Source organism: Lissotriton helveticus, chromosome 7, assembly GCF_964261635.1.
Source record: "Lissotriton helveticus chromosome 7, aLisHel1.1, whole genome shotgun sequence".
Classification (NCBI taxonomy): domain Eukaryota; kingdom Metazoa; phylum Chordata; class Amphibia; order Caudata; family Salamandridae; genus Lissotriton; species Lissotriton helveticus.
In genome coordinates this window covers 753531501-753554966 of record NC_136068.1, presented here as the reverse complement: position 1 = coordinate 753554966, position 23466 = coordinate 753531501, and the positions used below count along the sequence as shown (strand labels likewise).

Here is a 23466-nt window from a genome sequence, read left to right as displayed (position 1 = left end):
GATCCTAAATTAAATCATTAATACCTCCGTTCAATATTATCAACATATTTTCATTCTAAGATGGCCGCTAGGACCCTCCACTTTTGGCCAGCTTTTGTGTTTGACTGGTTGCATGCTTAAGATTCCTATCTTGAGTGCATGTCAGCAGCTGACTTTGTAGTCATTCTTTCATGCACGTTTAATTTTTTGCTGTTTTAGATGGCGTGACATATATTGTCGACACGGTTATGTGTAGCCTGTTGCATGTTTGAGATTGATACACTATCGTTTCATGCCGTTTTAGTCCTTCGTTCATGTCTTCAGGTGTCAGGTTCCTCGGGGAGTCTGCCACGCAATTAAAGCCTTGAGGACTGAGTCAGTAGAACGGGGAGGTGACAGAGCGCGCAGAACATAGGAAGGAGTGTGCGCATCTCTCGACCCGCATGCAATAAAGCAGCTGAAAGCAGAGCAGGTAAGTGTAACTGACATCCCTGAAGAAATATATTATAGAGCATGTTTCCTTCATAAGTAGCAAAGTGGTATAGTTTGTGTTACTGTAAATATGCCTTTCGTTACTTTGCTTTTGGGAGACACCATTTTTCGTTAAATCTACGCAAATCACCAAAATATAAACTTGGTGTAACATTTCTGTGTTGGACTTATGTGCGGATTTTAGTGGTTTTTATAGCATTGTCATTTGTTTTGCATTTTGTCTATAGCTGAATGCCAGCCATCTCTTATACAAGTACAGATCGTTGTCCAAAGTGTGAATGACTACACAGCGAAACTCGAAACTATTCAAGAGTCTTCATTGACAGTGTTCATCTGCAGAATAAATGTAGTACCTGGGTATTGAACAAGTTGTACATATTAATCTAAAATGGACGAAGGAGGGAAGGGGACAAGGAGTCATCAATGGGGCAGTACACAGCAAAATATATTTAAGGAGACAAACATCTGGAGATTCCTATGTGAACTGTAAACCTCAGTCGCTGTTTGAGTGTTCCAGGCGAGTTAGCGTGCAAGCGAGTTAGCGTGCAAGCGTCTAAAGGGTTTACAACAGATACGGAGAGTTTTCCAAGGTTGCTTTATTGTTGGTGAGGCTTGCTTTTCCGCAGGACGGGATAAGATTTAATTGAAGTTGTTTTTTCCAAACCAGGTGGCATTGAGAGTTTAAACTTGGGCAGGATGTTTGTTTATTGATTTTAAGGCAGTGCCTAATTTGAGCGGGTGGTTGCCGATGGGGGCCCCGGGCACTCATTTTATCTGGACCGGCATTTGTTATTGCTCATCCAACTTCGACCCTGAGCAAGAGCAAAGAAAACACAAAAGGGGGAAAGAAGGAGGAAGAGAAATTTGGAAAAACAATGATAAAGTCAGAAAACGAGAAGGAAAAAGAATGGATAAGAGCGAAATAAAGGGACAGGGAGTTTCGGATGGTGGATGGAAGAATCATGAGGCAAAATCTGGGTTAATAGGACCGTTAAGCCTTTCGTAAATTGATGAAGAGCCTTTTAAAAAAAGTCTGCTATGCCAAACCATCACTAATTGCTAGTTTGTGCCTACATTGGTTAATGAATGATACAATCATGTTATGATCTATCTCTCCCAAGCCACCATTAGAGTGCCTGAAAGAGTCCAGTTTGGAAACAAACTTGGTGCTGTTTTAGCACTTCAAAATCCCTGTGCAGCTGCAGGAATTTGAAAGGTCATTTCGGGGTCCTTAAAGCAGTTGTAAAAAAATACGTGCTGGTGCCCAAATGTCTACACTACACAATGTTGGAGTTTACAAATAGCAAAGATGGCTAGTCTTTTCCTGCTAAGTCAATTCCAAAGAGATAAGTCACATAAGAGAAAGCCTGTGTGTCCATCTGTGTTTTCCGAAGAAAGTATTACATAACATTTTCAGTGCACAAGCATTGTGCACCGCCTGAAACATTAGGTTGCAGCCTATTCAGTAAGAATTGTGGACCATTGTGATGAAATGGGATTTGCAATGATGTTTATTCCTCTGTGCCACAAACTCTCTGTAGAGGGTAAGGGGAACGAGTGAAACATGGGGCATTTTGGCACACAGTCATTTTCACCTATCACACAAGTATATTGCACTTTCATATTTCACTGTGGTGTAGACAATTGTTAGATATGATGAGAGCGAAATAGAGGACTTTTAGCTGCTTAACAATTTCAATTGATAAACAGTCACTCCCCATCCTACAAAGGTTTAGCAAGAGAAAGGTCCTGATCTTTCTTTAAGTCTAAGGTTTTCACCCATTGGATGACTCTCAGAGCACATCCATATCAGGGGGGCTCAGGTCCATCTATCATGATGGTCTCTGTTTTTAACTACGTGCCGGAAAAGACCATAAATAGCCCGTTCTAGATGGAGGAAGATCTTAAAGCCATTTTCCGTAGACTGATCCGAAGCCAGGGTGAGGAGTTCGTAAAGTAATGTAATTGTTTAATTTTTGTGACACCAGCATCTTTTTGTCATTGGCTCTTTTTTTTCATCATTGTACTTTTGTTTGCTGCTCTTCATCACCCTTATCAAAGTATGTGTACTGAATGTAGGCAGTGGTCGAAATGCATAACAAGCATTTGAAATGCAATAGGTCTCGCATTAAGAAAGTTTGAGCTATTGGTATTGTAAATGACACATTTTTTATTAATGTTTTGTTTTTGAAAATAGCGAAATTAATAGCTTTGTCATTTACAATGCCAATAGTTATAACTTTGGCAAATTTGACACCTATAGCATTTGTAATGCAATATGTGTTGTATTTACGTGACTTACATGTATTGATATTACAAATAACAATGGCTTTTACATTTTTTTCAATAATTAATACTTAAAAAAAGTTATTGTAATTTATAATGGCAATAGCTTAAAGTTTTGTAAATAACTTTTGTGAAGATTATGTTCAGTGTATTTTGTTGTGACGAAAATCCCAGAACAGAAGTGAAGTATTAACATCTTTTTGTTACATTTGTAATAAAGCTTGAAACGTTGAGAGAACATATTTGAACCAGGTGTTGTTGAATGGTTGCACAGATTGATGCTGTGGTGGCGCTGAGTGATGTTGTGATGGCGAACAAGTGATGCTGTGGCGTTCAGTGATGCTATGGTAGCGCATAGTGATGTAGTGGTGCCCCTGAGTGATGCTGTGGTGGTGCGGAGTGATGCTGTATGCTATGCTATGTTTTTGTTTGCTATCCTATGTTTTGTTTTGTTATGCTATGTTTTGCTATCCTATGCTTTGAATTGTTATGCTATGCTATGCTGTGTTTTGTTATGCTATGCTATGTTTTGTTATGCTATGCTATGTTTTGCTATGCTATGCTTTGTTATGCTATGTTTTGTTATGCTATGCTATCTTTTGTTGTGTTTTATTATGCTATGCTTTGTTTTGCTATGCTATGTTTTGTTATGCTATGCTTTTTTTGTTGTGTTTGGTATGCTATGTTTTGCTATGCTATTATATGTTTTGTTTTACTAGGCTATGTTTTGTTGCGTTTTGTTAAGCTATGCTATGTTTTGTTGTGTTTTGCTATGTTTTGTTATGCTATTTGTTGTGTTTTGTTATGCTATGTTTTGTTATGCTATGCTACCTTTTGTTTTCCTAGCCTATGCTTTGTTTTGTTATGCTATGCTATGTTTATTTTGCTATCATATGCTTTGTTTTGTTATGCTATGCTATGTTTTGTTGTGTTTTGTTATGCTAAGCTATGCTTTGTTATGCTATGTTTTGTTATGCTATGCTAAGCGTTGTTTTATTATGCTATGCTATGTTGTGTTTTGTTATGCTATGTTTTGTTGTGTTTTGTTATGCTATGCTATATTTTGTTATGCTTTGCAATGCTATGTTTTGTTATGTATGCTATGTTTTGTTGTGTTTTGTTATGCTGTGCTATGTTTTGTTGTGTTTTGCTATGTTTTGTTATGCTATGCTTTGTTTTATGTTATGTTATGTTTTGTTCTGCTATGTTTTGTTCTGCTATGTTTTGTTGTGTTTTGCTATGCTATGTTTTGTTATACTATGCTATGCTTTGTTTTGCTATGCTTTGTTATGTTATGTTATGTTATGCTATGCTGTGTTTTGTTGTGTTTTGTTATGCTATGCCATGCTTTGTTGTGTTTTGCTATGCTATGTTTTGTTATGCTATGTTTTGTTTTGTTATGCTATGTTTTTTTTGCTATCATACGCTTTGTTTTGTTATGCTATGCTATGTTTTGCTATCCTATGCTTTTTTTTGTTATGCTATGCTATGCTGTGCTTTGTTATGCTACGCTATGTTTTGCTATGCTATGCTGGTGAGTGTTTTGAGTGTGTGTGAGGGTAAGTGAGGGTGAGGGTGTGTGAGGGTGTGTGAGGGTGAGAGGGTCGGTGAGGGTGAGGGTGAGGGTGGGTGAGAGGGTGAGTGAGGGGGTGTGTGAGGGTGAGGGTGTGTGAGGGTGAGGGGGTGTGAGGGTGTGAGGGAGGGTGAGGGTGAGGGGGTGTGAGGGTGAGAATGTGTGAGGGTGAGGGTGTGTGAGGGTGAGGACGAGGGGGTGTGAGGGTGAGGGGGTGTGAGGGTGAGGTGGGTGAGGGTGTGAGGGAGGGTGAGGGGAGGTGAGGGGGTATGAGGGTGAGGGGGTGTGAGGGTGAGGGTGTGAGGGAGGGTGAGGGGATGTGAGGGTGAGGGGGTGTGAGGGTGAGGGGATGTGAGGGTGAGGGGGTGAGAGGGTGTGTGAGGGTGAGAGGGTGTGTGAGGGTGAGAGGGTGAGTGAGGGTGAGGGTGTGTGAGGGTGAGGATGAGGGGGTGTGAGGGGGTGTGAGGGCGAGGGGGTGTGAGAGGGAGGACGTGTGAGGATGAGGAGGTGTGTGAGGGTGAGGGGGTGTGAGGGTGAGGGCGTGTGAGGGTGAGGGTGAGGGGGTGTGAGGGTGAGGGGGTGTGGGGATGTGAGGGGGTGAGGGTGAGTGAGGGTGAGAGGGTTGTGAGGGTGAGGGTGTGAGGGTGTGAGGGTGAGTGAGGGTGTTTGAGGGTGTGTGTGGGTGTGTGAGGGTGAGAGGGTGTGTGAGGGTGAGGAGGTGTGAGGGTGAGGGTCCTAAGTAAATGGTGGCAGGGTAGACATCATAAGACAGAGAGAAGAGACTGCGTTGGTCAGTTTCAGAACCAGGAGGGGCAGAGTCAGCACAGTCTGCGAAAGATCAAGGTGTCTAGAGGCAAAGCATAGCGGATGTAACATTGCAGCTAGGAAGTCGAGTGTTTTCAAGCTGAGTGTCCCTAGAGAGATGGCAACACAGCAACAGCATTTGAGGAGCAAGGCTACTGCAAACAAGCACGGTAGGTTTTCACTTTCGTCCAGAAAAAAAACGAGAAAGGTGCAGAGAACGCCGAACAAAACACAGCTTCCCCGCGAAATGGATCCCCCCCAAAAAAAACAAGCTCTCGGCATTGCTGTGGCGGGGGGTGGGGGAGCGGGAGCGCATTCCTTTGAAGTTTGATAGGGGAGGGGGGGGCGTGGGAGCGGCTTGGGAGTGGATTCCTTTGAAGTCTGATGCCGAGGCTCAAGACAAATGGCAGTGTGCGAGCGGCTTCCTTTGAAGTCTGATGCCTAGGCCGATGGTGTTTAATGTGCACGCGCCTGCCTCACACGCCTGCCTCACATGAACTGTACACCAGTGTTTCCCAAACTGTGGTCCGCGGAACCCCAGGGGTCCATGACACATTCCCAGGGGGTCCGCAGACAGCAGTTTTAACAGCTCTGCAAAGTTCCTTGTATAATTAGCAGTTTTCCAGGCAACAAAAAAAGTGTAACGATAACACCAGTGATTAATGTACCTGCTGGAGAGAGATAAGAGTTTTGTCCAGTGACAGCTTTGAGTTATCTAAGGTAGCGCAGAGGGTTAACATCCCTACTGCAAACAACGTGTACAATGCAGCTCAAAAAACACTATTTGTTTATGTGTTAGCTCAGTAGGTTACTGCTTTTCTCACCCAGATTCTTTTGTAACTGCGCAGTTCATATGTTACAATCGTAATCTACCACCGTGACCGATAAACTGTAATCAAAGCGCTGCTTGCAAACTGCATGGTACAAGTTAGTAACTTATGTTTTTTCCCACTCTTTCATTATCCTGATGCTGCTAAAAAGGTTTATTTGAGTAGAAATACATTTTTATTATTAAAGTCAATGCTAACCACTTTATATTCTGAATCCTGGGTTTGTGGTTCTCCAGAATAAGCACACTTTAAAAACTCAAACCAGTATGTATGATATGTGAATCCTACACCCTGTAGCCTCCTTTGCCTTATATAACATTTTATATACACTGATTTACACATATGATTCATTGTCTCTATATGTGTGCGATGTAAAGTGCTCTGATATCCTACACTGGTATGCGAGGTGCTATAAAACAAATGAAATACATGTGACAGAGGGGCTCTTGAGAGATGAGAGGCACTCTTGGTGAGTGATAGTGAAGGAATCATTGAAGAACCCCAATAAAGATTGTCGTATCCTGGTGCATAGTAAGGTCATCATTTACTATTTTTTACAAGCTAATACAATTCAATATATAATGATAAACGTGTTATAGAATGCACCCTTGTTTCCTAAATTTTCTTGGGGGGGGGAGATTCCCAAAGCCCCCTTTATAGTGGTCAGGCTCACTCACTGCCCTTGCTGTGCACCCTATGAGTACTGGTCAGAAAACATCTGCCAGGGCTGCTTTGGGTTTCAAGTCCGCCCCTGGCAGAAGCAGGAGCCTCCTACTGCGAAATAAAACCAACCATTTAAAAGTCAGTCAGGGAGATGCAGCACCAATCTTCGATTTTTGCAATTCTTTCAATATAAAATACTAAAATCCTCAGTAATTCGAGTATTTGTTTAGTCTGCACACGTGTGTTTATTTTTTTCAAATTACTGTTATAATTAAATTTAAATTGTACAAATTGCTTAGGGGTCCCAGGCTTCCAGTGGTGACTCAATGGGGGTCCTCAGAAGTCAAAGGTTTGGGAACCACTGCTGTACACGATCCGCAGGCTAGGTAGACTTTTCGGACTGCTTACTATAATCTCGCCTATTCAATCCCTAATGGGATAGAATAGTCGAGACCTAAAAAAATTTATAGGATCTGTGATGCGTGCAAATGGGGGTGGGTAAGTGAGCATGGGGGCGGGATCAAAAGTGTGGTCAAAAAGACAAAATATTCATTAACTTTTTTCAGTCTCTTTCACCTTTAGGTAAACCCATATAAAATGATGCACAGCTTCAATGAAAAATAAATGCAAGTTAAGTTGATCAGTAGGAAACGCACTATTGTACATTTTGAAACCTCCATTAGTTAATACGTTGCAAAGGTATTTTTCTGATAATAGATATGGTGGGCAAAAAAAAAACAATTAACTAGGATGCGGCCTGGTTATTACTAGTGGCCAAGATTAATTGAAACTTACCATCCACCACCTTTTTGTTTTCCTTAGTGGACACAGCCAGTGGAGGCAGCAACTATGGTTACAACTAGGGAAATGAATGGCATATCATTTGCATGAAATATACTGCAAACAACGAGTGATTCCGAGTTTCTTCGTGAGTGTGTGCTGAGGTAGTACTGGGCACAGGCAAAGGCACCCCATGGTCATCATTGCCAGATCTCTAATGGATTTTAGGACAAGAGGTCATATTGAAGATCAAATGGGATACACTAGGGAGTAACAAGTATACACGTCATCATTGAATCTTTGATGCATTCATAGAGTAGCCAATCTGGCTATCTTGTGCGTGTACATTTTTATATTCTAAGGTCACATGTTGCAAGCAGAAAATATCAGTTGGTGTGCAGGTCGTTTTAATACAGAGTATGTATGTGCAAGGTCTGATAAAAGACAGGGCATTGGATAAGGTGTTTGTTTCACATGGTCTTGGGCTTGTTCTGAAAAAAAAAAACAATTAGGTAATACATTTTTTGATTAAAAGATTTAATTGTAATCCGTATTTGTAAAAGGTGTTTGTTCTACAAATAACCAATGCTGCTTTAGGTATGGTTAAAAGCACTTGCACAGTCTAATTACATTGGCGTATTATTTTTGATATTTCTGTGGCTCTGACTTATACTGAAGGATGGCCGCCTTCGATGTAGTGGCCGGCTAGTATCCTCAACCTTTTCTTTTTAGGCTGGCGCCCATGTTTGGGAGGGCACAGGGTAAGAACCCAATGACTGCTGTCCCATAAAAGCTTATCAAAACATTCAGAGCGGTCACGAGTTACTTGCAAAGAAGGCTCGGGAGTTAAAACAAAAGGAGTGCGCGTGAGGGCTATAACCTGCAGAATCAAAGAAATATGAAATGGTAATGAGAGGCTTGGAGAGAATGAGGGAATGTAAGAGACTTCTAGACACCGAGTAGGGTGTCCCCCACGCTTTGAAAGGTTGCAAAGCTAAGACTGCTGTCACTTCAAACGTAGGGTGCATTAAATTTCAGCGGAACAGGACTGATCCGTCTTGCTCAGTGCTCGAAAGTCTATACCCTGCCATCAAACAACAAATACAATTCAATCACATATGGCTCTGATATGATTGACTGAATTACCGTGGAGGGACACGCGAAACACCGAGCTAGACTCAGTAACACACATTCTACTATTACTCGCAGACCTGGCGGCAGCCAATAGGCCCCTCCTTCGATAACACACTTGTCTATTATAGCGAATCGTTTCAGTTCTGAATTCTTCTGATTAACCGTTGCTGAGCTGAAAAAGTACACATAATTGTAGAATGTGCTGTATCCTTGATGGTTCCAGCCTTTGTAAGTCTGTTTTTAACTTGTACCTGCAGTTATTGTTACTGATTATTGACTCTTGTGTGTTTCCCTTGTAAACCTAAACTCACCATACTCAAATTCTGCCATGATTCATTGGCATTTACACCTATCCAGCTCAAAAGATGACCTTTCTCTTTCACATTGACCAATGGAAGGAACCCAGATTTCCTAAGTAGTGCCCATGCAGGAGGTAGTTTTGCATCTTTGGATCAGCACCATTTGTTGTCACACTACTTTTGTCAAGCAGACCTGCCATTAATCTCCTTCCTGTTGTCAAAATAAACAAGCATAGACAATAGGTCTGGGTCAGCTGTCAGCCATTTGGCTTTGTCACAGACGTTCTTCTTTTGTTTTGTCATAGTTTTTGCAAAATGTTATTGTTGGGGGCTGCTGAGCTCTCACCAACATAAAAAAATGTTGCCTAAAAGCATAACTGTTTTAGTCAGAGAACCACATATTCCCATAATAGTCCCTGGCACTAAAATGATCTACTTGGTATCTGGATGTGCTCCTTATGAAAGAGCAGAATACCGTGCCGCGCACGGAAGTACTCACTGGCTGAACCATTGCCCCATGCTGTAGTGGGCAGAAGAAATGTGTGAATGCACAACAACAGCTGAATACATGAAGGGGAGCTGTCTGAAAGGCCTTTATAAATAGGAATATTACACATATAATTTTAGTAAAATTAAAAGGTCTTGGCTGACGCCATACCTAAAAATCAGATCTGCATCGAACAACACAGACACATCTTCATACACATATGCAAATACATAGATATGCAATAGCACACAAATCTGCAAGTTCATCAGGCACGCACAAATGCAGATACACACTCATTTATGCAGATGTATATATGCATGCACATGTGCACACAAGCACAGGTGCAAGTGCAGGTATTGAGGAAATGGATTGCATGTTTACACATATTTGCATGTGCATGCTCATAGGTTCATCAAAGTGTGTGCATGTAAGTGCATATCTGCTTTTTCTAGCGCGTGTACTTTTACACACCTGCTTGCACATACATGCATAAGCATTCCCAAACAAAATGTGTGCAGTGTTTTAAAAAAACCGATATGTGAACACACAAAAGGTCCTATGTCTTTTTATTGTCCTAGGCACGTAGGCGCTCACTCCATATACACAGTGGCACCCACACATTCTCTTACACTGTGACCTGTACACATGCTCTCAGACATGCGCTCTCATACTGGTACATCTACAGACAAGCTCTCACTTGCACGCATATTCACATTGGCACATGTACTGACTAACATGCAAATGTGAAGACTCATTCTGGCATCTCTCATACACGTGTTAATGTGCACACTCAGATATGCACCCAACACATACTCTCCCACATCTGTGCACTGACAAGCTACATTACCAGCTTTTAAAAACGAATGCACTCTGCCAGTTCACTGGCAGTCATACTGCCTCCTACTTACTTCTGAACTAAAAGCGCCCAGAACAGATGGCAAGCATAGTGCCATGTGATAGTGCAGTTATCTTTTGTTTCTGTTAGTAAGTAAATCTTTATTGTATGGTTACCTAAAATCTTTTACTAAAGCAATGAATGACATGAAAGGTCACGGAGTTAAAAAAATAAAAGAAAGGTCAATATAAATTGTGTCATAAAATGAGACCGTGTAAAAGTTTGTGGTGTGGAAGCATTTATCACCAAGCAGGGTAAATCCAAGATGTGGGGTCAGAAGTGACTTATATATGGCAAATACTGGGTGAGACAACACTACGCGAGGCCAGAGCTATGGAGTTTGCGGGCATGCAATATTATATTGTGCAAGCATGCATAGGGTTAAGTTTTGCGTGGGCGTGTGTCAAGTTTGTACTCCCATTTGTGGCAGAAAGAAAATGATACTCCACCCAGGTCAATAAGATTCAGATAATAGAACCATTGAATGCATGCTATATGGGTGTGGGTCTGTATGGTGCATGAAAGTGTGAAGGGCTCCACCAGAAGATTACGCCAGAAATAAATGGGGTGCTTAGTGGAAAATCAGAACAGTGTGTGGGCCCCTAGAATAGTGCGTCGTTCATGCATGCTGGTGTGCACCTTAGGGAACAAAAATGCACGGTGCCTGAGTGAGAACATAGCAAGTTCATATGGAATGCTCCTCCTGTTTCTGTTGCGGTTGACGATTGGTGGCTTGTAGGTTGCGGACTTTTGTCTCTGTTAATAGGGTAGTTCTTAAAGTCCTAGCTGCTTCTGCGTAGAATTTGCCTATTCGTGCGAGGGCCGTCAGGGTCGCGATGGTAAAAAGAAGTGTTAGGGCCTCTTTGCAAGTTCTCACTACATTTTGCTGAAACAGTGATCTTAAATATAATTACATTTGCCCAAGCAAAACTGGGCAGTAGCAGATGATGTGCTCGGCTGATTCTGTGTGATATTGACACAGGCAACATCCCTTGGTTTCCAGGCAGTCTATGTTTCCAGTGGTTCCGGTTGTCCCATAGTGGCAGTGTATGGAGCCCAGTTCTCAGTATGTTCTGTAGGGCTGACCTTCCCAGCCTTGCTTTCAGTTATGGTTGACTTGCTGTAATTTCGTCTGAGTGAACGAGGCTCTTTGCGCCAGGGGTGTGCCTGATTCGCTCAAGGTCCTGTAGCCTTGAGATGTGTTTGCCCTGCTTCTTTAGCAAGCTGTCCAGGCAGACCGTTGTTAGAGATGTGTCAGTTATGGTGTGCGGGGACCAGGCCAGTATCTCCTGTGCCTTTGAGAGGTACCTAGCCTAAAGGCTGTTGTCCTGAAAAACTGCTTTTAGTGCTTCCCTAATTGATCAAGGACCCGCCTTGGTCACCCAGTGGTGCAATTTGATGATATCGTTTTTGCATTCGATGTCCATTGTTGAAAAGTTAAGCTCCAACTGAATCAGTGTACGCCTAGTTGAGTATGGAAGATTAAATACCTTTCGGTAGGCCGTTATGTGCAGTCGCACCACTTTTTCGGTGAGTTGACCCGGGAAGGCTAGGTGGCCATAGCTCAGTGTGGGGATTAGTTTTGCTTGCATGACGCATCAAATACCCTCTGCAGAATGACTTTGGAGCTTATAATTTAGTTTGCATAACTCGTATGTGACCTTGGCCGCCTTTTCTTCGAGTGCCTTGGCCTGTAAGTTCGGTCTGCCATTGTCTATGAATTGTATTCCGAAATAGTTCTATTTGTTGGTAGTGGTGATCCTTAGTGGGCCAAGATGCCATTCCAGCAGATGTTTTTTAGGTTTGTGGCCGAAGACCAGGACCTTCGTTTTTGTGGCGTTGGCTGGGAGTTTGTTTTCCATGTTGTACAGATGTAATGGCTCCAGTGCCATTTTCATACCGATTCTGGTATGATCTGGTAGTACCAGGTCATCCGCGTATTGCATGATGGGGAGTCTAAGATGATCTAATTTGGGTGGAAAGATTTTGACTTTCAATAGCGCCTTTCCCAGGTCCGCAGTGTATAGGTTGAACAGGGTGGGAGCGATCACACAACCCTGTTTGAGCCCTTTGTTGGTATAGATCTTAGCCGTCACATGGGTCAGTGTGAGCTTAGTGTGAACCCATGTGCCTTTGTGCAGCGTCATGATGGCTGCCAAAAGCTTCCTCAGGATGCCCCACTTTGCAAGTTTTGCCCAGAGTATGTTATGGTCGATGCTGCCAAAGGCGGCACTATAGTCGACAAAGCAGGTGTAGAGCGGTGAGGAGGCGGCCTCTGTGGCTCGTGTTGCCAGATATGACCGGGCGATGGCATTGTCCAGCGTAGATGAGTTGGCATGGAATCCTGTCTGATATTGCGGTATCATATGATTTTTATTTATCCAGGCCTCTAGCTCTTTCAAGAGCACTTATGCGAATGCTTTCCCCTTTTTAGGTCTCGCCTTAGCGATGCAGCGCATGCGCTGCTCACCTTGGCGAGACCTATAGTCGCCGCTTTGTCTGCCGAAGGGATACAGGAGGTGGCACGCGTGGACAGGAGATGTGCACTTTGTACGCGTGCACATCTCCTGTCCGCGCGGTCCTCCTGTCTCCCTTTGGCAAACAAAGCGGCTGCACAGCGTGCACAATGCATCCTGCACGAGACCCCGCCCGCCATTCCAGCACACACATGCATGTGCAGAACACTCATCTCAGTCACCTCGCCTAGAGTGTGCGTGCACTCAGTCCCAGCTCCCGACCCACACACTCTGCATGTACCGCCACGGCCTGTCTCCGCTCTTAGGTAGTCATATCTGCCTCCGCCGGTATGACAACAACAACAGAGCTGGTGATTGGCAAGCGGCGGCCGGGAGCATCCGGCGCAGCTACTGGAGGCAAGGAAGGTGGGAGCTCCAGCGAGGCTCTGCGCATGACCCACCCGGCCACTCCTACCCGGCAGCCGGCCAGGGGGCTGCAGGACTGACTCAGAACTGAATGCGGAGTCCGGCTCCCCCGTCACTAAAGGCAGGTCCCTACTGTAAGAGAAGGCACTGTGAATACCTCAGTCCTTATCTTAAAAGTGCATTAACACAGTGTTTAATAGGCTGCTACAAAATGTGCAAATCCTATTAAGACCTCATTGAGCCGAACATAATTGAAGAAATCCTTGGTGCTTTCGCATATGGATGTTGCTACTTTCGTTAAAAAAACAGCTGCATAGGAATGGGAAGTAAACCATGTGGTGAAAAACAGCAACACACCAGGATGAAAACCACCGACTTCAAACCAAGCATGTAGACTTCTTAAATGTGTGGTCGGGGGGGGGGGCACAGTTAAGTTTGACCTGCCCTTTGTTTATCCTCTTCTCCAACCCCCTTGATAAATGTGCTTGTGACCCAGCTGAACTGTACAGCAGTTGAAAGCTCGCGGGAGGCATGCTTTATATCGACAATTGTGTCAGGCATTTTAGGTTGTTTTATTTAATATGCATAGGCGCAGCGGTGCACGATTCATAAGACTTTTTTATTGCCAATTATCATGATCCCCTTCACGGGTGCTGCGCTTTAAAAGCATTAACATTTTCTAGTATGATTTCACAGTCTTAACACCTGCACGATTTAGGCTCGGTTCCGAGGAAGAATTGGTGTGGAGGCCTGTAGGGGTGGCGAAGAGTTTCCAGATGACTCCATGACACCTGATACACTTTTTAAAGGTCGGAGCTTTAATGTAAGAAACATCGGTGCATTCTGGGAGATGAAGTCTTGGCGTTCATTTCAATTGAGCCCTTCCGATTAACACACAATAAAATGTGAGAGCGTCCAGGAAGGGGAAGTGGTGGCCTGGTGACATGAACCCACCTGACCACCCTAGCAGTCTCACACCCTCATGTGGGATATGATTAACTTGGTGCAGTTTCCTCGCCCAAGTTAGCTAGATGTAAAGTGAGTGAACGCTTATTGTGTTGTCCCTGTGTCAGAGAACCGCACTGCTGCTAGTTGAAACCATGTCTCCTCGCTGCCGAGGTAAGTTTTTAGTCTTGTGATTTCTTTGGGATTAGTCCATAATTTGTGGGCACCCTCTCCCGGTCCCCTTCGCCGGTATTCAGGGCTAAAATCTCCTGATGAGTCTGGGAGGTACTGGAGGTGTTTAGTGGTCGATGGGTGGTGTAGCACTTCAAGGGGGCACCTGAGGGGTTTCCCATCTTAGCTCTAATTGTATTCGTTTCCAAATAATGAAGATGTTTGCTGCTAATACATTCCTTATCATGACTAAAGTACAAATTCCGGTGAGTTCTGACGACAATCCTCTGAAACAAGATACAACTGAAGATTTAGTGTTAAGTATCTCTATGAAACAAATTGCTGTGCTGCTGTCAGCGGTACTTCCTCGTGCACAGGCTTTTATAAAAACTTCATACAAGGAACTTGAGTCTCCAACTCTAAAGCATAAGGAGCCAAGGTGCTTTGAATCCAATGTTAACCCAACCCTCTCTTATGGTCCTGGTAATGATATACAGAGATCACTCTCCCTCCCCACCCTGTTTCTCCCCTTCCTTCCTCTCTCTCCCTGTCTCTCTCTCTCTCTTCCCCTCTCTCCCCCTCTCTTTTGCCTCTCCCACACTTTCTCTCTCTCTCTCTCCGTCTCCCCTCTTCCTCTCTCTCGCTCCCTCTCCCCCTCTTCTGCCCTCACTCTCCCCCTCCCAACTTCTCTTTGTCCCCCTCCCTCTCTTTCTCTATCCCTCTCACTCCCCTCTTCCTCTCCCTTTTCCTCTATCCCTCTTCCTTTCTCTCTCTCTCCCCCTCCCTCTTATGCTTCCTCTCTCTCCCTCACCCTCTCCACAAGACAAGGCAACAGTCTTAAAAGCATTTGCAATGCAATAAGTCTTGCATTACTAAAAGTTTGAGCTATTGGCATTGCTAATAATAATGCAACGCCTAATGCTTTTTAAAAATGTTTATAGCACGGGCGCTGAACACATTTGCAATGCAATAAGTCTCACATTTGCAAGAGTATAAGCTATTGGCATTGAAAATGACAAAGTCTTGTATTTATCTGTTTAACCCCTTAATTGCTGCCGTCGGCCAACGGTCGTCACGGCCACTACCTCCCCAGTGCTGCGCACGACCGTTGGACGTCCAGTTCAGCACTGGATAATGGACAGCGCAGCACTGGGGAGGTTTGTTTACAAGCTCTAAAGGGGTTAAAAAACAACACATAAATAAAAGGCACAGTCATTTACAATGCCAATAGCTCAAACTCTCGTAAATGCGAGACCTATTGCATTGCAAATGCTTGTTGAATATGAAGGTGCAAAATGGAGCCTTTGCATGATTCCTGGACTATCGATGTGAAAAAGCATTGGTAGACAAACTGTGCATGTGAGGGGCCCAGAATTCTTGGTCTTCGTTGAAGATACTACCCGGTAGGCCATTTGGTCCTGGAGCCCCATCCTTCTGGATATCCTTTTGTTTCTGTTGGTTTCAGGCGAGAAAGTGGAACATATTTCATACTGTTATCCAGTGTCAGGGCAGAGTGGCGGGGGAGAAGGCAACAATGATGGACTACGACAAAAAATAAAACGTACCGACAGACAGCGCATAGGGCTCTTCTGCTGCTCAGCAGACAGGCTCCCAGAATTTCATGCGGACATTCCTGATGGTGCTTTCATGCAGCATGAGAGCAGCGTCAGGATTGGCCTGAGAGTCCCCGATTTGCACTCACAGTGAGACTGGGAGTCTGTGCCTGCTGTCTCAACCCGGCAACGCAGCTCGGGTTGTAGACAGCTTCAGTGCACATGCCGTTTTGGCAGAGCTGAGACGGCCGGCCAAACCCTTACGCGTACAGAAGTCAGTGCATACCACTCCCCCTCAGTGCCTGTCAGCCCCCTAGCCCAGCCCCCCAAGACTCGGCACACTTATTTAGAAAAAAAAACTGATAATAAAACTGGTTTAAACCCCATTCTATAATCGTTTTATTTTTCAAGTTTTTGAGGGATCTGGCAGGGGGGCTGCTGCTGTTGTCACCAATCTAGATGCTTCCCAGACTAAATCGTGGTTAGTTATCTTTTTGGGAATAGGTAATGCAGGCATAGTATCTGATAAGTGTCTAGTACTGTTTTTCTGTTCATCTCTGATACATCATATCTTGTTTGAGCCAGTGTAGAAAATCCGAAAGAGAAATTCTATTTAAAATTGATCGGTCGACCGCCAGTTATATCTGCTTCAGAACTTTAGGAGCATGTATCTTGAACCTTGCTCCGGGAAAACAAAACACGAAAAATAATGCTTGTGTAAGGAGAAAACAACGGAGCAGGAGGTGGCTATTGTCCAAGGGAGGGCAAAAAAAAACATACGCAGAGACTATGATGACAAGCATTAGGAGAGCAAATGATTTAAAGCTGACCAATTTGCTGTGCCTTTAGGGTGCAAAAAAATACATGCAGGAGGAGGCTGATACTTAGAGGCCGATTTAGTTTGGTGGAGAGGTTGCAAGGGCAACTGAGTGCCCTCTCCACCAAACTGAAGGTCACCCACCTCCCATGACCCAACAGTTCAGTGGCTATCGGAGGTATTGTCATTTGTGTGCCCGGCCTTTTTAGGTTTTGGCCTGATGTCTGCAGCACATGTGCTGCTCTCATCATACGAGACTTCGTGGAATCAATACGATTCCAGAAGCCTCGTCCCAGCTTTGCCTTCAGCTTTCATTTGTGCACGTCGTTTGGCATCACAAATTATACCTAAAGCAGTGTAATGATTGCACTGAAGGCATGCCAATCATTCCTTGTTGCCACCCTGTCGCCTTTTAGGCACGCCCACTGGGATTGGATCGTTTATGGGCGTATTTACACTCTTTCCTTTAAAGGACTCAAAGCAAGTTTTTTTCTAACTTGCAGCGCCGTCCACACGTTTGTAATGGCCGCTGACAGCCTCTCATGCTTCAGCCCCCCACCCTTGCAAAATGTGGAATTCTGCTGCATCATCAAGCACCTTATCTTTCTGGTTTGTAGCTTTTTAAAGCAATCTATTCATGCATTCATTTGCGCATTATGATGAGCTGACGAGTATATTTAGTGTGAGGCGGGGTTGGACTACAGAGGTATGTTTGAATGGTCAGAGCCTTTAGAGCCAGAGAACTAGGTCGGCAGAGCTACTTTAGAGCCAAAGAACCAGGCCAGCAGAGCTGCTCTAGAGCCTAAGAACCAGGTCAGCAGAGCTGCTCTAGAGGCAGAGAACCAGGTCTGCAGTGCTGCTTTAGAGCCAGAGAACCAGGGCAGCAGAGCTGCTCTAGAACCAGAGAACCAGGTCAGCAGAGCTGATTTAGAGCCATAGAACCAGGCCAGCAGTGCTGCTTTAGAGCCAGAGAACCGGGTCAGCAGAGCTGCTTTAGAGCCAGAGAACCAGATCAGCAGAGCTGCTGTAGGGCCAGAGTACCAGGACAGCTGAGCCGTTGTAGAGCCAGAGAACCAGGCCAGCAGAACTGCTCTGGAGCCTAAGAGCCAGGTCAGCAGAGCTGCTCTAGAGCCAGAGAACCAGGTCAGCAGAGCTGCTTTAGAGCCGTAGAACCAGGTCAGCAGAGCTGCTGTAAAATCGGAGAAACCAGGTCAGCAGAGCTGCTCTAGAGCCTAATAAGCAGGTCAGCAGAGCTGCTCTAGAGCCAGAGAAACCAGGCCAGCAGAGATACTTTAGAGGGGAAGGACCAGGTCAGCAGAGCTGCGTTAGAGCCAGAGAAGCAGGTCAGCAGAGCTGCTCTAGAGCCAGAGAACCAGGTCAGCAGAGCTGCTCTAGAGCCTAAGAACCAGGTCAGCAGAGATGTTCTAGACCCATAGAACCAGGTCAGCAGAGCTGCTGTAGAGCAGGAGAGACCAGGTCAGCAGAGCTGCTTTAGAGGGAGAGGACCAGGTCAGCAGAGCTGCTTTAGAGGCAGAGAACCAGGTCAGCAGAACTGCTTTAGAGCCACAGAACCAGGGCAGCAGAGCTGCTCTAGAGCCATAGAACCGCGTCAGCAGTGCTGCTTTAGAGCCAGAGAACCAGGTCAGCAGACACTGACTGACTGACACTGATTGACTGACACTGACTGACACTGACTGGTTGACACTGACTGACTGACACTGATTGACTGATACTGATTGACTGATACTGACTGATACTGACTGACACTGACTGACACTGACTGACACTGACTGACACTGACTGACACTGACTGACACTGACACTGATTGACACTTACACACCACTGACTGACACTGACACACTGACTGACACTGACTGACTGACTGACACCTCTTGACTGACACTGACACACTGACTGACACTGACTGACACTGACTGACTGACACTGACTGATTGATACTGACTAACTGACACTGACTGACTGACACTGACTGACTGACACTGACTAACTGACACTGACTGACACTGACTGACTGACACTGACAGAAACTGACTTACACTGACAGACACTGACTGCCTGACACTGACTGACACTGACTGACTGACACTGACTGACACTGACTGACTGACACTGACTGACTCTGACTGACTGACACTGACTGACTGGCACTGACTTACTGACACTGGCTGGCTGACACTGACTGACACTGACTGACTGACACTGACTGACACTGACTGACTGACACTGACTGACACTGACTGACACTGACTGACTGACACTGACTGACTCTGACTGACTGACACTGACTGACACTGACTGACACACACTGACAGACACTGACTGACTGACACTGACTGACTGACACTGACTGACTGACACTGACTGACTGACACTGACTGACACTGACTGACTGACACTGACTGACTTACACTGACTGACTGGCACTGACTTACTGACACTGGCTAGCTGACACTGACTGACTGACACTGACTGAAACTGACTGACTGACACTGACTGACACTGACTGACACTGACTAACACTGACAGACACAGACTGACTGAGACTGACAGACACTGACTGACTGAAACTGACAGACACTGACTGACTGACACTGACTGACACTGACTCACTGACACTGACGGACACTGACTCACTGACACTGACTGACACTGACTGACACTGACTGACACTGACTGACACTGACTGACACTGACTGACTGACACTGACTGACACTGACTGACTGACACTGACTGAAACTGACTGACTGACACTGACTGAATCTGACTGACTGACACTGACTGACACTGATTGACACTGACTGACACTGACTAAAACGGACATACACTGACATACACTGACTGACACTGACTGACTGACACTGACTAACACTGACTGACTGACACGGACTGACTGACACTGACTGACTGACACTGACTGACACACACCGACAGACACTGACAGGCACTGACTGACTGACACTGACAGACACTGACTCTGACTGACACTGACTGACTGACACTGACTGACAGACACTGACACACACTGACACACACTGACAGACACTGACTGACACTGACTGACTGACACTGACTGACACTGACTGACACTGACTGACACTTACTGACACTGACTTACTGACACTGACTTACTGACACTGACTTACTGACACTGACTTACTGACACTGACTGACTGACACTGACTGACTGACACTGACTAACACTGACTGACACACTGACAGACACTGACAGACACTGACAGACACTGACTGACTGACACTGACTGACTGACACTGACTGACTGACACTGACTGACTGACACTGACTGACTGACACTGACTGACTGACACTGACTGAGACTGACTGACTGACACTGACTGACACACACTGACAGACACTGACACACACTGACTGACACTGACAGACACTGACTGACACTGACAGACACTGACAGACACTGACTGACACTGACTGACACTGACTGGCTGGCACTGACTGGCACTGACTGGCACTGACTGCCTGACAGTGACTGACTTACACTGACTGACTGACACTTACTGACACTGAATTACTGACACTGACTGACTGACACTGACTGACTGACATTGACTGACTGACACTAACTGACTGACACTGACTGACTGACACTGACTGGCTGACAGTGACTGACACTGACTGACTTACAGTGAATGACTGATACTGACTGGCTGACTCACGGACTGACTGACATTGACTGACAATGACACTGACTGACACTGACTGACTGACACCGACTGACTGACACCGACTGGCTGACATTGACTGACAATGACACTGACTGACACTGACTGACTGACACCGACTGGCTGACTGACACTGACTGACTGACACTGACCGAAACTGACTGACTGACTGAATGACACTGACTGAAACTGACTGACTGACACTGACTGACATAACTGACACTGACTGATTGACTCTGACGGACACTGACTGAGTCTGACTCTGAATGACACTGACTGACTGACTGACTGACACTGACTGAATGACACTGACACGACTAACATTAGGTCTCACCTTTCATTAAGTTAAAGCCATTTGCTTTTGACACTGACACGACTAACATTAGGTCTCACCTTTCATTAAGTTAAAACCATTTGCTTTGCTATACAATACCATTAGCAAAGCAAATGGCTTTAACTTAATCAAAAGCGAGATCTATTGCATTTTCAATGCTTGTTTGATAAGGTGGACAAATGGCAAGTTTTCACTGTCCATCACAGCCAGGTAAAACCTAGTGATTAGGAGCAGTGAAACCTGCAAAATGACCCCAACTCCATAGGGGAGAACTATGGCGAGGGTGCCATTGCTTTTTTGAATTTTCAAAAACAAAATCCTGCTTTGGGATTTTGTTTTTGAAAGTAAAAATAAAAAGGTTGAAAGTTTCATGTACGGTCCATCATGTTGACAGAGCCATCGGTCCAACTTTCAGTGCATTTATAGGAACCGTCCCGATGGTGGTTCCTGGAAATGCAAGAGATGTCCGGCGGACATCTCTAAATTTGGAGGGCAGAGTATCCTTGCCATGGCAGGGCAAAGTAATCCACAATGGTGGCGGTTCTTAATCCGTCGGCCAAACTCAGGCCCTTAGAGCTATTCAGAGAAGATTAAGGTATGTGATGGGCATGCAGGTTGTAGCATTTAGAGGGGAGAACAAATGTAAACCGTCAGGAAGGAGATGTGCCCTAAAGGCCAGAGCTACAGACATCTTGAAATTGTGGAATCAGCTACATATGCCGTTCTTGGATGATTGTCAAATCACATAACCTCCCGGTGCCTAGAGCATCTGGCCTTGTGAAATGTAATCTGCTGCCTTTGTCGTTAGAGCAAGTTTCTCTAGATAAATAAACAACATAAAAAAGATTGGCATCATTTGTGTTTGTAGCTGCGCTTCATGACCCAGTACAGGTTGGAGGGCTCGACTCAGCTCTTGCCTTGTGTAAGCTTGACTAATCTAACAGTTTTTTCCCTCACATTTCAAATACTTTATCATGAGATTGCAAAAACTGCGCAGTTCTGGAACAATTTTGTATTGTACCCGACACTGTTGACTTGGAAATAACGGCACACATGAAATGAGACTGGGGTTGCAATCCTGAAAGCCTCTATTCTTATCTCGGAGTGACATGTGATGCCAACACTTCTTGCTTAATTGATGGGTATCACAGTACTTAATATGCCCAGTGCTTCCTGTCTTGGGATTCCTTCTGGAGAGCAGAGGGTGAAGCAAGTGAGCATGTTGGTATGCGCGCTTGTTAAATTAGAGAAACCTTGTTTAGTTTTTGTAAAAAAAAAAAAAAAGTACTTGGATCTTTATAGCTAAAATAGAACAAGGTTTTATGCAAGAAAGCCGTGCTAATGTTACAGAAAACGCCTGCATCAACCATTTGATATAAGGATTCATAGGTTAAACAATTTACATTTTTAGGAGCATCATCAGTTTCAGTTGCAGAAGCTACTACTTACCACACACAACAAGCCGGTTGTTGATATCATCAAAAGAAGTGATCAAATGGCACACCTGGCTCAAATTACATCCGTGCCAGCCTATTCAAACATAGTTCAATCTACTGGGCAAATTCATTAACTTTGTGATACAATAATTTATATTCAAGAACAACTTATCCTAGATCTATGGTGTGGCCCAATCTTTCACCCAGTTTACAAAAATTGCCTTGTAACAAACCCAGTAAATTACAGGTTGATTGTATTATTAGATTTTGAGGCAAAATATTTTGAAAATATGTTTCTTCAATATCTAGAAGATTGGGCCTTGCAGCAAACATTGCGTCCCATTTCAAAGCTGCTGGAAATACTCCAAGGGTATTATATCAGATCCTGCAGTCATTTGTCAAACCGGTGGCCTGCGAGAGCTCAGAGATTGCATCTCAGCAATTGTGTGATGATATCTCACTGTTCTTCACACAAAAAATTGGCGGGATCTATGAGAAAATCATTAGCTCCAACCTGTCCTTTTGTGGAGATAATTCTCAACTACGAATTAAGGAAAACCCTAATCCAACCACGCATACCCCAGGCATATTTCCCCCAATCTCACTAGAGGAGGTTGTATCTTTAACCTCGCAAATCAAGAGCGGGTGTCCAGATGACACTATTCCAGCAAGAATTATGCCTTTGCTTGGTACAGAACTAGGTCCTGGGGTTCAGAGATTGGTAAATCTTTCCCTGAGCACAGGTGAGGTCCCCAGAGGGTGGAAAAAGGCTCTGGTTAGACCCATCAGGAAAAACCCCACAATTCCATGGACAGACCTGTCCAATCTTAGACCAATATCCCTGCTACCATTCCTAGGAAAACTCACTGAAAAACATGTGAATCGCCACCTATCCATGTATATCGAACAGGCAGGAGGGCTGGATTACTCACAATCCGGCTTTAGGCCTAAGCACAGCACAGAATCAACCCTGATGTCAGTTACTGACGACCTACATATGTATCAGGATAGGGGCCACTCTGTCATCCTGGTACTACTAGACCTGTCGGCGGCGTTCGACACTGTGTCACACAACATCTTGACAAGCCGACTGGAAAACATCGGTCTAGAGAACAAGGCTCTGATCTGGCTAAGGAGCTTCTTATCCAACCGCACCCAATGTGTCACTATGGGTGCCTATCGCTCGGTGGAGGTAGAGATTTCTAAAGGGGTGCCACAGGGCTCTTGTCTGAGCCCAACCCTCTTTAACATCTATGTGGCACCCCTGGCTGGAATTATGCCAGCATATGGTTTCATCCCTGTGTTTTACGCGGATGACACACAGCTCCTTTTTCCCTTTAAATCTCTCTCCACCGAGGTTAAAATCTCCTTCTCTCAGGGCACG

The 23466-nt window shown here is 44.7% G+C and overlaps 1 protein-coding gene across 4 annotated transcripts in view; it reads left to right on the top strand.

Annotated features, from left to right (window-relative positions):
- Positions 1–283: 283 nt before the first annotated feature.
- P4HA2 (prolyl 4-hydroxylase subunit alpha 2) overlaps positions 284–23466 on the top strand; it is a 285306-nt gene continuing 262123 nt past the window's right edge. For 2 of the 4 annotated variants that reach the window (XM_078653102.1, XM_078653104.1), the window contains exon 1: positions 311–451. The gene's annotated coding sequence lies outside the window, so the exon portion shown is untranslated. Of the gene's footprint in view, positions 452–23466 lie in introns of all 4 variants that reach the window. The other 2 variants (XM_078653103.1, XM_078653101.1) reach the window with 2 other exon arrangements.